Raw genomic sequence first — 13,025 nt, forward strand, 5'->3', positions numbered from 1 at the left:
GAGGTTGCAGTAATTCCTGTTGCATTGGCTACAACCACAAATAGAACGCAGCTCTGGGCTGGGAAAGCCTGCAGGGGATAGCAGCGCTGAGACAAGATGCTGGGCGGGGGGGCAGGGTGTAGTCTGGGCACGGGATGGACACCCTGGGTTTGGAGAGGGGATCATTAGTTAGGTTTTGGGGGGTTCCATCCAGGCCCATTTGTCTTCCTTTTTTTTTTCTCATTAGTTTCCAGTGCACAGCTGAGAGGAAGTCCTTTCTGCAGTCTTACCGCTGTTCCTCCTGCTGTAACTAACAGTGCCATATCTCATGTCACAATGGCTCTTTATAGCTTGCAGGGTATTTTCTATAGATTATCTTGTTTAATCTTCTCAGCTGTCAGCCTGGGGTCAAGGGAGTTATTATTAGTTATTATTATTGTTATCCCCATTCCACTGGTGAGGGAACAGGTGTGAAGAAAAGGGGCATGTTCCCAGTCTGCCAGGTAAGTGGCAGAATTGTAATATATGTGCATGTTTGCCGATTCCATGTTACTCAGGAGGCCCTCCAATTCCCTCCACAGACACACATTCGCCCTCTTCCTGGCTCCTTCCCCTCCCAACTCACCACAGCCCAGATGCAGCCTGACCCTGGAGAGGTCAGCCCCCTGCCCCGAGCCCTGCACACCGAAGCCTGTGCGTGGCCGTGGCCAGGCTCTGGAGCTCGTCCGGCCATGGTCCAGGAGAGGGTGATGATGGCAAAGTCGGGGGGAGTCAAGGGTGTCAAGGGTGTCAGCTGCTGCTGTTTCTTTTTGGGCAGACTTTTAAAGTTTAATGTGATAATCTCATCCTGATTACTGCAAACGGAGGCCCTCTGGCTCATCCAGAAATCCATTACCAGCCTCACTGAGGGGCAGGAGCCTGCTGGGTGCTCCCAGCATCGGCACCCCCCACCCTCATGGACGCTGGGAAGGGCTGAGCCTTGGTCTGTGTTTGTTTTTTGTTTTGTCTCGTTCTGTTTTTAGTGGAAAGAAGGTGTTTCTAGGTCATGGTCGAGATGATAAACTACGGCCTCCCTACTCCAGGACCTGGACTGGGGGACCCCAACCTCCCCTTTTACATCTGAGACATTGTTGTTCTAGAAAGGAGCTGCGGGGGAGTCCAGGTGTGAGGCCCCTCAGAGGGCACAGAGAATCAGCCCAGGCGGGGGCTCAGGATGTCATCACGTCCCCCACCCCGAATTACTAGTTGGGAAGCCCAGCCTGTTGCTGTTGCCTCCACATCACGCCTGCCCAGAGTAAGCCAATTAGCACTGTGTCTGGTTCTGTGTTCCGAGTGCCTGTCTCATTATTTGCGGATTTATGTCTCGGTCACTGTGAAGGACAACTGTCACGGTTTCCATTGGGAGGAGCCTGGCCAGCCCTGGAGCCCAGGCAGCAGGAGGTGGTGCCGTCCTGCTTGGGACAGGATGGGGATTTAATTTCAGGGGGATTTGCAATGGATGGGGAGCCGCCCTGGGCACATGGTGGCTCTGGGCTATTTTAGGAGGCAAAAGGCTGGCCCCGCTGGGGGAGGGAGCGCAGGGGACTTGTTCAAGCCACAGGTGATTCTGCCCTTTCAGTGGGAACGGAAAGGACCCGCGGTGGACAGGCCAGCCCAGCCCAACACCGGGGCTTCTCCCACCTGCCTGGACCCCAGGCGCCCGGGATTACAATGCCACCCCACCCCGCCCGGTGCAGGCAGTGAGAAGAACAGACGCTGCTAGCCAGTCAGGGGTCTGTGGCTTCTTGCCGGAGCTCCTTGGCTGCAAGGCTTTGCCCCGGCTTAGCCTTTGGTATTATTAGTATGAACAATTAGTATAATGATCTCATATCTTTGTAGTAGAAATTGCACTCGGGAAGGCGCCATGGGGCAGGGAAAAGGGCACGGCCGTGAGGCCAGGCACACCCGGGTTCTGCTCCCTATGGGCCACTTCCAAGCTGGTAGCGTGGACTGCGAAGTCCCTTTACTTCTCTGAGCTACTGCGAAGTCCCTTTACTTCTCTGAGCTTCGGTGTCCCCCTTCAAAGCAGGGACAGTAGTACCACGTTAGTGATGCCCATATTATTCATTGGGCACATTCTGTCAGGGATGATCTCACATCACCCTCAGTGATGTTGTTTTGTACTACTTGCCCAGTTTTACAGATAAAGAACCGGAAGCTCAGAGAGGGACAGTAACCTGCCTAAGCCCACACAGCCCATCCCATTGTTCATGCCCACATTCCATTCCGCACACCCAGCAGTAGGCATCGGCTGTCCGCAGTGTGCCAGGCTGGGGGTTCATCACAGGCAAAGCAGGGGAAGACGTGGTAACGGGATGAGACTGGGCAGCACTGAGAACTGAGTGGCCCAGCTAGAGACTCGGTGGCTTTTTTAGACTAAGGGTCATTTTCTGGCCTGGGGAGGGCAACATCCAGGGGCCTGAGTCCCTCCTTGAACAAGGGGTAAGTGCGCAAGGGGGCGCCAGCACGACCTGGCACCTCCAGCTGTCACCGCTAAGAAGAGATTTTTCTGTTTTCTTCCTCCTGACCCTACCTTTATAGCAAAAAAACCAAAGCAAAACAACAACAAAAAAACCCCCAACGAATTACAGGCCATTAGGACATGTTGGGATATGGCCTTTAGAGGCACTATGACATAGAAGAGAGACTGGAGTTTGGAGTTAACCAAACGGAATTCAACTCCACCCCATTCCAGCTGTGTGTCCTTGGGCAGGTAAGAGCCTCTCTGAGCCTCCCTTTCCTTACCTTCAAAGTGAGAAGAAGAACACCAGCCTCTCAGGGCTATTAGGATAAAAGGGACTGAAAAAGAACGGAAGGGCCTGGAATAGCCCCACAACTAAAGGCAGTGTTTTCCCTGCATGCAGGGTTGGAGTTTAGGAGTGTGTCTCTGCGGAGGCACTAAGCTGGCACCTGTGGTCCTGCTGAATGATTTGGACAGGCTGGGCCGAACAGGAGAGCCAGGAAGCCTAAGCCTAAGGTCTGGTGCTCACAGTGCAAGAAATCACTCTATTGGAAGAAATCAACCAACCAATCAATCAATCACTCTTTTGGCAACTAGACGGGGACGCTGAACTTGTCAGCATGTTACGTGGACATAGACCTCGGGGGTTTCATGGGCTTCCAGCTCTATACAAGCAGAAAAGCTAGGGGGTGGGCAGCATTCATAGGGGACAGTGTTGAGGATGGGAAGGGGTGAGTCGTTCCTTTTTTCTGTTCAAAGGAGGACATTGAAAGCTTAAATAAGCTTCAAAGGATATGACAGGAATAATAAAAGACCTAGAAAGCATTTAGTCAAGACATTTTTATTAAGTTGCTTAGTTCAGGTCAATCGGTCACAAATGCAAGGTACTGGGCAGAAGGGAACAAATAAAGGCCTAGAATTAACCCACTGTGTCCAGGGCAGGGTTCGGAAGAGACAGTTCAATATACTGCGATAAGTGCAGTGTTAGGGACCCATACAAGGTGCCTGGGAGCACGTAGGAGGGGTATCCTCCTGGGGAAGGGGAAGAATAGTTGAGGGAAATGGGTCTCTTGAGCAGGGAGAAGAGACCTCTTAGAAGGAAGCTGCCCATTGTTTTTAGCGGGGTGCAGAAAGTGGGGTGTGCTTTTTCCCCAAGGACCAGGGGGCAGATCCCCAGCCAGGGCACGGCATCACAGGCAAGCAACTGTCAGCTCCCCGCCCCATAGCGACGAAGCTTCTGTCATTGAGAACTACCCAACGATGGAGTGCGCCGTCTCGGGAGGCCGTGACCTCCCTGTCGTTCACATGTTCAAGCAGAGGCCAGAGGGTAGCTTGTGGGGGACAAGTTACAGAAAGGACGGTATGACCCCTCAGATCCCTTGCAAGTCTCCCGCTGCAGTTCTGCGCGGACAGACGGGGCGCGGGCTGCGAGGGAGGGCGGCGCGCCTGGATCAAGTTCGAAGATGAGCGCGCTGCAGGGTGGCAAGGCGCACACGGTGTGCTGCGGCTGTCATCCTCCGCCTGGGCTTAGTATTTGTTTTTTAGTAACTGCTTTATTAAGATATGTCGCATCCCATACAATTCACCTAATTATAGTGTACCGCTTAGTGTGGATTTACTTTTAGAGTGGAAATGCGTTCATGTATTCATTCAACAACAATTTATTGAGCATCTCTTAGGTATGCATCAAGTGCTAGTGCTTTGTGCTCGTGCTTTGGCTGCCTGGGAAATAAAGGCCCAGCCCTCCTGAGGGAGACAGGTACGTAACCAAGCAAGCAAATTACATCTTGGGAGACGTGCTCAAAGGGAAGTTAACCAGGGCCTGGGACAAAGAATAATGGGGCTGTGGAAACGAGGCCTGGGGAGGCGACTTCGGAGCTGAGGCTTGAGCAATGAGGAAACAGCCCTATGAAGGTCAGGGGAGGGGTCCAGGCTGAGGACACAGCAGGGCCAGAGGCCTCAGGACAGGAGTGAGTTGGAGGATGTGAGCGCCAGAAAGAGGTGCTGGCGGAGCAGAGGTAGACGCATTGCCAGGGCTCCCCACAGGGGGACCTCCCCTCCAGAAGCGGGGGGTCCACATGAGGCCTGCCGGATCATGAGGTGGGTGAGCTGAACTGATACGTGTTCTTCTCATACAACAGCTGTTTCTGTCCCCTTTCTTGGGCACTTCCTTTTTTTCCCATTACTGGGAAAAACAAAGATGGCAGAGCTCTCTTAGGAGGTCATGCCTCCAGCCCCTACCTCCTGCCCTGCCCTGCCCTGCCCTGCATGGCTTGGTGCTCCTGCCTTACGCCCAGGACCCATGCTCTGATTCCCTGGGAGGAATCAGAAGTGAACCCCAGCCACACGCGGGGGTGACGTCTCCCCAGCAGGACCTCTTGCTGCCGCCTCTGGCCTCCAGGGATGCTTCCTAGGACCAGCCTGGAAGCTCCTATTTGGTGCTCATTTCCTGTGTGCCTTGGATCAGTCACTTAATGTCCCCAAATCTTTTATTTCCTGGTCTGTAAAATGGGGATCAAACCAATCCCAGCAGAGTAGTTGTGAGGATTGAATGCGATCCCTCCTGGCACCCAGTAGGTGCTCCATGAATGTCAGCTTCCTCCTGCTCCCTGGGCTTCCCCCCAAAAGAGGGGCAATTTGCAGGGAGTGGAGGAGATCGCAGGAGGTCAGTGGGAGATGGCCACTTTGGGGTCCCCCTCCCTGAATCTGGGACCCCTGGGAAAGCCGAAGGGCACTCAGACCTGGCCGGCCAGCTGAGAGGAAAGAACTCCACCCCCTACCAGTGGGCCCAGCCCTTTGGCGGGAGAGCGCCTGTGTCCCCTGGCCTTCCTCCCCAGGGAGCGCCACCACGCAGCCCCTGGGCGGCCCGCTTGCCCTGCTCGCCCGGGCTCCGCTTGGGGCGGCGCGGCTCCTGGCACCTGCTCCGCCCGGGCCGCCCAGGGGCGGGCTTGGGAGACGCGGCCGCTGCTCAGGGACGCAGCGGCCCGGGACTCACCCGCCGCGCACCTCTGGGAGCCACGAATCTGTACCGCCCCGAGTGGCCGCGGGCGGCTGCATGCAGCCCTGCCCGGGTTGAGAGCACCCTTAAGGTAGGTGCCAGCGCACCCCATCCCGGATCCACGCGCCGCTTGGGCTGAGCGCCCGCGAGGCCGGCCATGCACTGGGAGGGGGTGTAGGTGGCTCCGTGGGGCAGCAGGGACCTTGCCCCACCTGTAGTCGGGGGAAGGCGGGAGACGGGAACCCCAACTTAGCCACAAACCGAGGTTGAGAGGAGGGACAATGAGGGTGATGGTAAGAAGGACTTTTTCCAACTCTTGGTAGGGAAGGGAGGCTGGGGACCAGGGGCAGAGAGGGTGAGACCCCACCCTAAGGAGAGAACCGTTCGCTGGAGTGGGCTTGACTCAATACCCTCTTTTCCTGTTGAGTTTAGAGAACCCCCAAATCAATCCACCCTTACAGGGCTCTGGGATAGAATTGAATGGAAAGGTTGAGGGAAGGGAGGTATATCTCTCTTTGGGGGTGCAGAGAGCACACTTTCCTGCTCCCCCCCCTTCCTCCATCACAGCCATTGGAGGCCTCCCGGTCCCGCCCCTCCCCCTTCACGCAGACTGCCTCCTCTTCAGCGAGGGGCGTAGGTTGGGCCCTCCTCGCCTGCCTCCTGCCCGCAACTCAAACCTTCAGGGTGCCTCCCACCCTACCTCCCTCTGGCCTGTTCCCCCACCTGATTTGAAGCGCTGGCAGTGAGGCCACCACGGGCGGGGAATGGGGCTGGGGGAGCTGCGCTGGAAGAGCAGCCGGGGGGACTGAGCTGGGCCGTGAGCCTGGGCCCCCGTGTCTGTAAGAGGGGCCAGGGGGTCTGGGGCATCCCCTGTACGAGTCAGGTTTCCTAGGCCCTGCCTGGCAGCCACAGGCTGGGGCAGTGCCACCTTTCCCAGGTGGCACTGAGGCTACTGCGTCCTTCCTAACAGCACACGCCCAGCACCTTAGGGGCAGCTGCTCTGTGGACCCTGCAGGGAGAAATGCAAGTCAGCAAGCAAGCAGGACTTCCTTACTGAGCGTGGCTTGAGGGTCTTGTGGGGGGTCTCACTGCCCAGGAGAGCCAGCCCCTATCTTTGGGGCTGTCCGGAGGCCCTCTGGACACCCAACCAGTAGAAGGTTCGGACAGAGCAGGCTGGGGGAGGGGAAATGGTAGGGGACAGTGACCTCATCCCTGGACCATCATTCTCCTTCACCTCCCATGCCCTCCCTCTCTCCCTTCCTTGGAGCCGGAGTGTTGACTTTCAGCACCTCTTAGCCAGCTCACTCCTGAAATCCCCAGCACCCAGAAGTCCAAGGGAAAGGTGACAGGCTTCCTCTGTCACCACTTTGGATGGAAAGGCAGGCATGGCTGCCTTGGTTTGCCCAATGGAACGCCCTCCCACACCTGGCCCCTGACTCCTGGACCAGCTGGTGTTCAGCCCCTAGGACCTCCTGCGCCAGCAAAGCAGGGGCATGCGGGCCGCGGGTGGGCACGGCTGGCCCCACTCAAGCCACCCTACCCTCTAGGTGGGGGTCCCTGGCTCCTCAGGGGAGTTTTGGGTATGACTTTAGGTGACCCTAGCTCTCTGGGCCCACAGGTGGCTGGGGTGGTGCCACTCTGTGGTGGCCACACACCGAAGTAGGTTGTTCCCCTTTCCTCACCCTAGGGAGGTGTCAGCCCTGGGAGAGGGGAGGTGGAAGGCAGTGAGACCGGAATGCTCAGTGGTGACTCCTCAGAGGCACTGAGGGAGCAGCCAGACCCAGGAGGCTCAAACTCTGCTAGCACAAGGACAGACAAGGCCTCTCTTCCAGACGCTTCTCTCTGCAACTGGGTCCACGGGGACGGGAGATGCCACGCTCGGGCTCAGGACCCTGTGAGTGACTGGGGTGGGGGCTCCCAGTGTCTGCGTCCCCTGCCGCTGACCATAAGATGGGACAGAACTGGCCCAACTCACCTGCCTCTCTTTTCAACTCTGAGCCTCAGTTTCCTCATTTGTAAAGCCTCACAGGATTGTTATGAGGGTAAATGGAGGCAATGTTTCTCCAGTGCCCAGCAGGCAGTGGGCACTCACCGCTGGGCAGTTCTTTCTCCATATCCACCCCATCAGCACCCCCCCCCCCACCTCCTTAGAGGCAGCTGCTCTGTGTGGCCGCTGCCACACCTCCTGCAAAGGACCTAAGAGATTAGCTCAGCCCAACCCCCTCTCTTTAAAGACAGAAACCAAAGCCCAGAGGGGCAGGGACTGGCCTAAGGCTGGACAGACAGCCAGGCTTGCTTCTCAAAGGCAGGTCCTGAGACCTGGCTGGAGGAAGTGGGAGGGTAAATGTTGGCAGATGTGGGGGAAAATACCAGAATGTAATTGGGTCCATTAAAGGTTTGGTGAGAGAGCCCTTCATGCCTGGCCAAAAGCTGAGGACAAGCCGAGAACCTTCCTCTCCGGTTTACCTTTTGGCGAAAGCAGCTTTTCCTGAGGACCCCCTTCCCTGGGCTGTAGCTGAATCAACTCTGGTTCTGCGTTTTGTGGCCTCCGATGTTGTTTCTATCGAACTCTCTTTGGAGAGGCGGACAGAATTCCACCTCACTGAAACGCAGCCCGGAAGTCCGTTGTCACTCAGCAAGAAGCATGGGGATGGGGCCCTGGGGCTCTGGCTGAGTGTTCCTTCCACCCACCAATCGCTGTAGCGCCATATGGATGGACACACAGGCAGGCAGGCAGGCAGACAGGCAGCACCCTGGCCGCCATCAGCTCTCCAGCTCCGGTGTGAGCCAGCGTTCGAGTGAGTGGCTCCCTCCCCTGGTCCGGCCCCCACCCTCCCTGCTGCAGCCTCTGTCCAGCTCTCGGAGAAGGTGACAGAACACAGGTTTACCCCCATCCTGTGTAAATCACAGACATGCAGGCACCCGGACACATGCGTGCTCTTCTGCTCTGCTTTCACTCAGTCTTTCCTCGCATTCAGCTCTGCCCTTCCCCTTCCTTCACACCCCTTCCTGTCAGCTTCTCTGGCCCCGGCTCAGACTCTTCCTGACCAGGGTGTGGCACCTCCCTGCCTGGCACCCTGGCCGGATGGGGTCTGGGCTGCTCAGGCCCCCCAGGAGCCCTGCTCTGACTCGGTAACCCCTTCCCCACCCAGCAGTTCAAATCAGGGCTTGACAGGCTTTAAGGAGAAATGGGACAGGGCAGTAATGAAGGACGTGGGCTCCGGAGTCAGACAAGTGTAGGTGCAGGTCCGGCCATGAGACCTCTCAGAGCCTGTTCACTAATCTACGGTATGGGGTAATAGGTTAATAATAGTGCCCACCTCATGGGGTTGTTGTGAAGTTTAAGAGAGATCCTATGTGTAAAGCACCTGGCACACAGGGAGCTCTCAGTAAAGTGGTTGCTGTTCTAAGGAAGATGTGGCCCAGCAGCCAGTTGGTAGAGAGGGAGGCAGGGAAGTTTCTAGAAGGAGTTCTTGCATTGTCCGTCCAAGTGCTTGGAAGAAAGTCCACTCTCCGGCTCGAGGACTCAGTTTCCTCTTCTGTTGAAGAGAGCATGTGGACCAGGTCCGGCCCAAGCGTAGGTCTGGCCGGGATGAATCATGCTGGCTCCAAACAGGGGCCAGCGCAGGGAGCGCTCAGATAGATGATTGGGTGCCCTAATAATTGCCCACCCCTCCAAATCTGGGTGGGAGCCCTAGCTGAGCTGGAGCGGTGTAACTGCTGAGGGGACAGCTGGGAAGGCTGGGTCAGGCAGGGCAGGCGGCGGCAGGCCCAGCAGCCTGGCTGTGGGGGACACAGTTATCCCTGGAATCCAAGAGGGCCCTGTGAGCCCAGAGGCTATATATCATGGAGGTTTAATCGGCCCCCTGGCACATAGTTGTCTGCTCTCCTGGGCCGTGTCCTCGGCCTGCCTGTCATAAATTGCACCGATATTTCGAACCCCACCCCCCAGCCCTCTTTCTGGAGGAGGCAGGCGGCTCCCTTGGCATGGCCAGGAGCACCTCATTCCCCTGACACCTCTCACCCCTGGCCAGTTGGACGCCCCTCCAACACTTGCACCCGGTACTTTCTTCCTGCTGGGAGAATGGGAGGAGACTTGTAAAGGCAGGAGAATAGCGATGATGACGTCTGTCTAGAGGTGCGAGGGTGCAGAACGTTGGTGGAAACTTGGTGCCACCTTGGAGGAGGTGGTTCTCACAAAGCGATGGGAGTAACTTTCCAGTGTGACAGAGCTGTGCCCTAGACTCCAGACATGTTTCCCAGGAGCTTGGCCTGGCTCGGAGGGGCAGCCTAATTGTCCCAGGAGTCTGGAGGAGTGGGCGTCCTCCCTTGCCTGGAGCGGTACAGTGAGTTCAACCTCTTCTATTCCCGTCGGGTGCTCGCTGCGCCACCTGGAGGCTCTCTCTAGTACTGCATCCCAGCCACACCACTCTGCAGAGTGAAGGGGGGTCCTCAAATCACCTATGACTACCACACAAGAGTGAGACTCTTGGTGGATTAGTTATCTAGGGCTGCTGTAACAATGTACTACAAGCCAGGTGATCTAAACAACAGTCGTTTGTTGTCTCATAGTTCTGGAGGCTAGAAGTCCAAGATCAAGATGTCCTCTGGGTTAGTTTCTTCTGAGGGCAGTGAGGAAGGAGGTCTATCCCATGCTTCTCCCCTAGTTTCTGGTGGTTTGCGGGCAACCCTTGGCGTTTCTTGGCCTGTAGAGGCATCACTCCAATCTCTGCTTTCACTTGCACATGGCACCCTCCCTATGGGAATGACTGTGTCCAAATTCCCCCTTTAGAAGAACACTGGTCACGTCATATTGGATTAGGGGGCCATCCTGCTCCACTACGGCCTCCTCCTAACCTAATGCAATGGCCTAGTATCTGCAATGGCCCTATTTTGAAACGAGGTTGTATTTCATATTCTTAAGTGTTAGGGTTTGGGATTTCAACATAAAAATTTGGGAGGGCACATGGCAAGTCTTAGATGTTCAGCGACAGTCTCATTCCATGGTCTGGGCACAGTGATACTCACACTGTGACGCAGCTACACTGTGACACACACACACAGATTGAACAACACAGATTCACCTCCACAAACGATGGGGTAACAGAGACATTCACAGCGAAAGACACACAAGGTGACAGATTGGGTGACTCCTCTGACAAGCTACAAAACAGAGCCACACTGTGGATTAGTAATAGCTGACTTTTATAGGACACTGAGAAGTGTTTTATATAGATCAGCTCATCTAATCCTCACACGGTACTTGTGACCTAGGAACTGTTAGTCATCACCCCCATTTTATAGATATGCAGATGAGGGGACTGAGGCTCAGGTCACACAGCCAGTAAGTGGCCGACCTGGAATCTGAACCCAGGTTGGGGTCAATGTAGAGCTCATACTCTTTATTTTTTTTAAAGATTTTATTTATTTATCTTACAGGGGGGAAGGGAGGGAGGAAGAGAGGGAGAGAAACATCAATGTGTGGTTGCATCTTACACACCCCTTACCAGGGACCTGGCCTGCAACCCCGGCATGTGCCCTGTGCTGGGAATTGAACCAGCGACCCTTTGGTTCGCAGGCCGGCGCTCAATCCACTGAGCCACACCAGAGCTCATACTCTTAATTGCTGTGCCTCCCTCTTCCATTCACATGCAGTCCCCACACATGAAATGGAAGATCTGTTATGTGGGAGCACTGCCCACAAAAATGATAAGCAGCTTTCTGGGAGCAGGGGGCGGGTCCAGGGACTCCTGGCTCCTGGCTGTGGACTTGAGAAATTTTCATTGTTCAGATGTGGGTTCCACCATTGGGTGTGTGGCCTTATGGGAATATTAGGGACTCATGTGACTTGACCGGGTCTAATGTGTAAAATGAACATGAGCTTAAGGAAAAGGGAATGCTCTTTAGGGGGACATATTACTTTGCTTAGGCTGCTGTAATGAAGCACCACAGACTGGGAGACTTCAAAACAGAAATTTATTTTGTCACGATTCTGGAGGCTGGAAGTCTGAGATCCAGGTGTCAGCAGGGTTGGCTTCCTCTGAGGCCTCTCTCTTTGGCGTATAGATGGCCACCTTGTCCCTGTGTCTTCGTATGGTCTGCCCTCTGTAACTGTCTGTGTCTAAATTTCCTCCTCTTATAAAGACACCAGTCATATTTGCATTAGGGCCTATCCTAAGGGCCTCATCTTTACCTAATTTTTTCTTTAAAGGCCCCCTCTCTCAACACAATCACATTTTGAGGTACTGAGAGTTAGGAGTCCAACATAGGAATTTTTGGTGGATGCAGTTGAGCCCATAAGAGAGAAACGCTCACCCTGGCTGGTGTGGCTCAGTGGATTGAATGCCAGCCTGTGAACCAAAGGGTCGCCAGTTCGATTCCCAGTCAGGGCACATGCCTGGGTTGCAGGCCAGGTCCCCAGGAGGGAGTGTGTGAGAGGCAACCACACATTAATGTTTCTCATCCTCTCTTTCTCTGTCCCTTCCCCCTTGCTCTATAAATAAATAAATAAATAAAATCTTTAAAAAACGAGAGAGAGATAGTCTCAGTCATACCTCACTGAGGCCCTGGCCTTGGGGAATCCCCCAACCTGGGAAAGAGGCACAGTCCCTGACCTCAGGAATTCCGGCCAGGTGAGGAGGATACAGGCCCTGCCCTCAGGAAGTCCCCAATCTAAAGAGGCAGAAAGTGTGCGCACATGCACACGCACACAGAGATTCAGAAAGGAAGTGAAATTTGACAACGTTCTGTCTGAGAAAGGTCACTGAGCAGCCCCAGAATAAAGCCCATCAGAGGCAGGGGAGTCAGGAGGGAACGTTTCCGAGGAGTGAGTTGGACAGGAAAGACTGTCTGTGAAAGACGAGGGGCCTGGAGGGACCCAGGGTGTGTGCGTGTCTGTCTGTCTGTGTGTCTGTGTTCAGCAGACCGAGGCTGTAGGGCCCAGATCTCTACTAAAAACACCAACTGTTGCCACGGGCTGAGTGGCCAAGACAGCAGGGAGCATCTGGAGCCACATGCAGCAGGGGTGGGGATGGCTTCACACACTGCCACCATTTGTGAATGTCAGCTGGCCGGGCCCTGGACACAGGGAGGTTGGGTTTCTGCAATCACCACCCTGGCCAGTGGCTGCTGTGTCTCCAGCAAGCGCCACATGCCTGCCTGTCACAGGATTGTCAGCGCCTGCCATGGTGCTGAGAACAGGGCTCTGGCTTCCCAAAGCATGACTCCACCAACCTCGCTGCTGCCTGTCCCTCAATGCCCACTGCTCTCCGAGACCCAAGCCACCCTCTCTGGGCTGTGCTCTGCGGCCATGTCCCCAGGCACAGGCCGCCCTGTGTGTAGACATTTCTGATGCTCTTCCAGATGCCTTTTCATGAAAGCTGCCTTGTTTGAAATAGACCCCATGATGCTCCCTTTGCCATCCTTAGGTCGGGGCTATCTGAAAGCTGGGGACCCTCAGCTGGGATAAAAGGCCCAGGCATCTCTGGATCTTGAACCCGTCTTGCTCCTTCTATGTATTCACACCCCTCAGCCTTTGTTTATTTGTCT

The 13,025-nt window shown here is 55.4% G+C and overlaps 1 protein-coding gene across 3 annotated transcripts in view; it reads left to right on the forward strand.

Moving 5' to 3' along the window:
* Positions 1-13,025, forward strand: part of ZNF385C (zinc finger protein 385C) — a 50,696-nt gene that overhangs the window by 10,479 nt on the left and 27,192 nt on the right. The window lies entirely within an intron of this gene.

Source organism: Pteronotus mesoamericanus, unplaced genomic scaffold (assembly GCF_021234165.1).
Source record: "Pteronotus mesoamericanus isolate MK-2021 breed Mesoamerican mustached bat unplaced genomic scaffold, CSHL_Meso_final scaffold_476, whole genome shotgun sequence".
Taxonomy (NCBI): domain Eukaryota; kingdom Metazoa; phylum Chordata; class Mammalia; order Chiroptera; family Mormoopidae; genus Pteronotus; species Pteronotus mesoamericanus.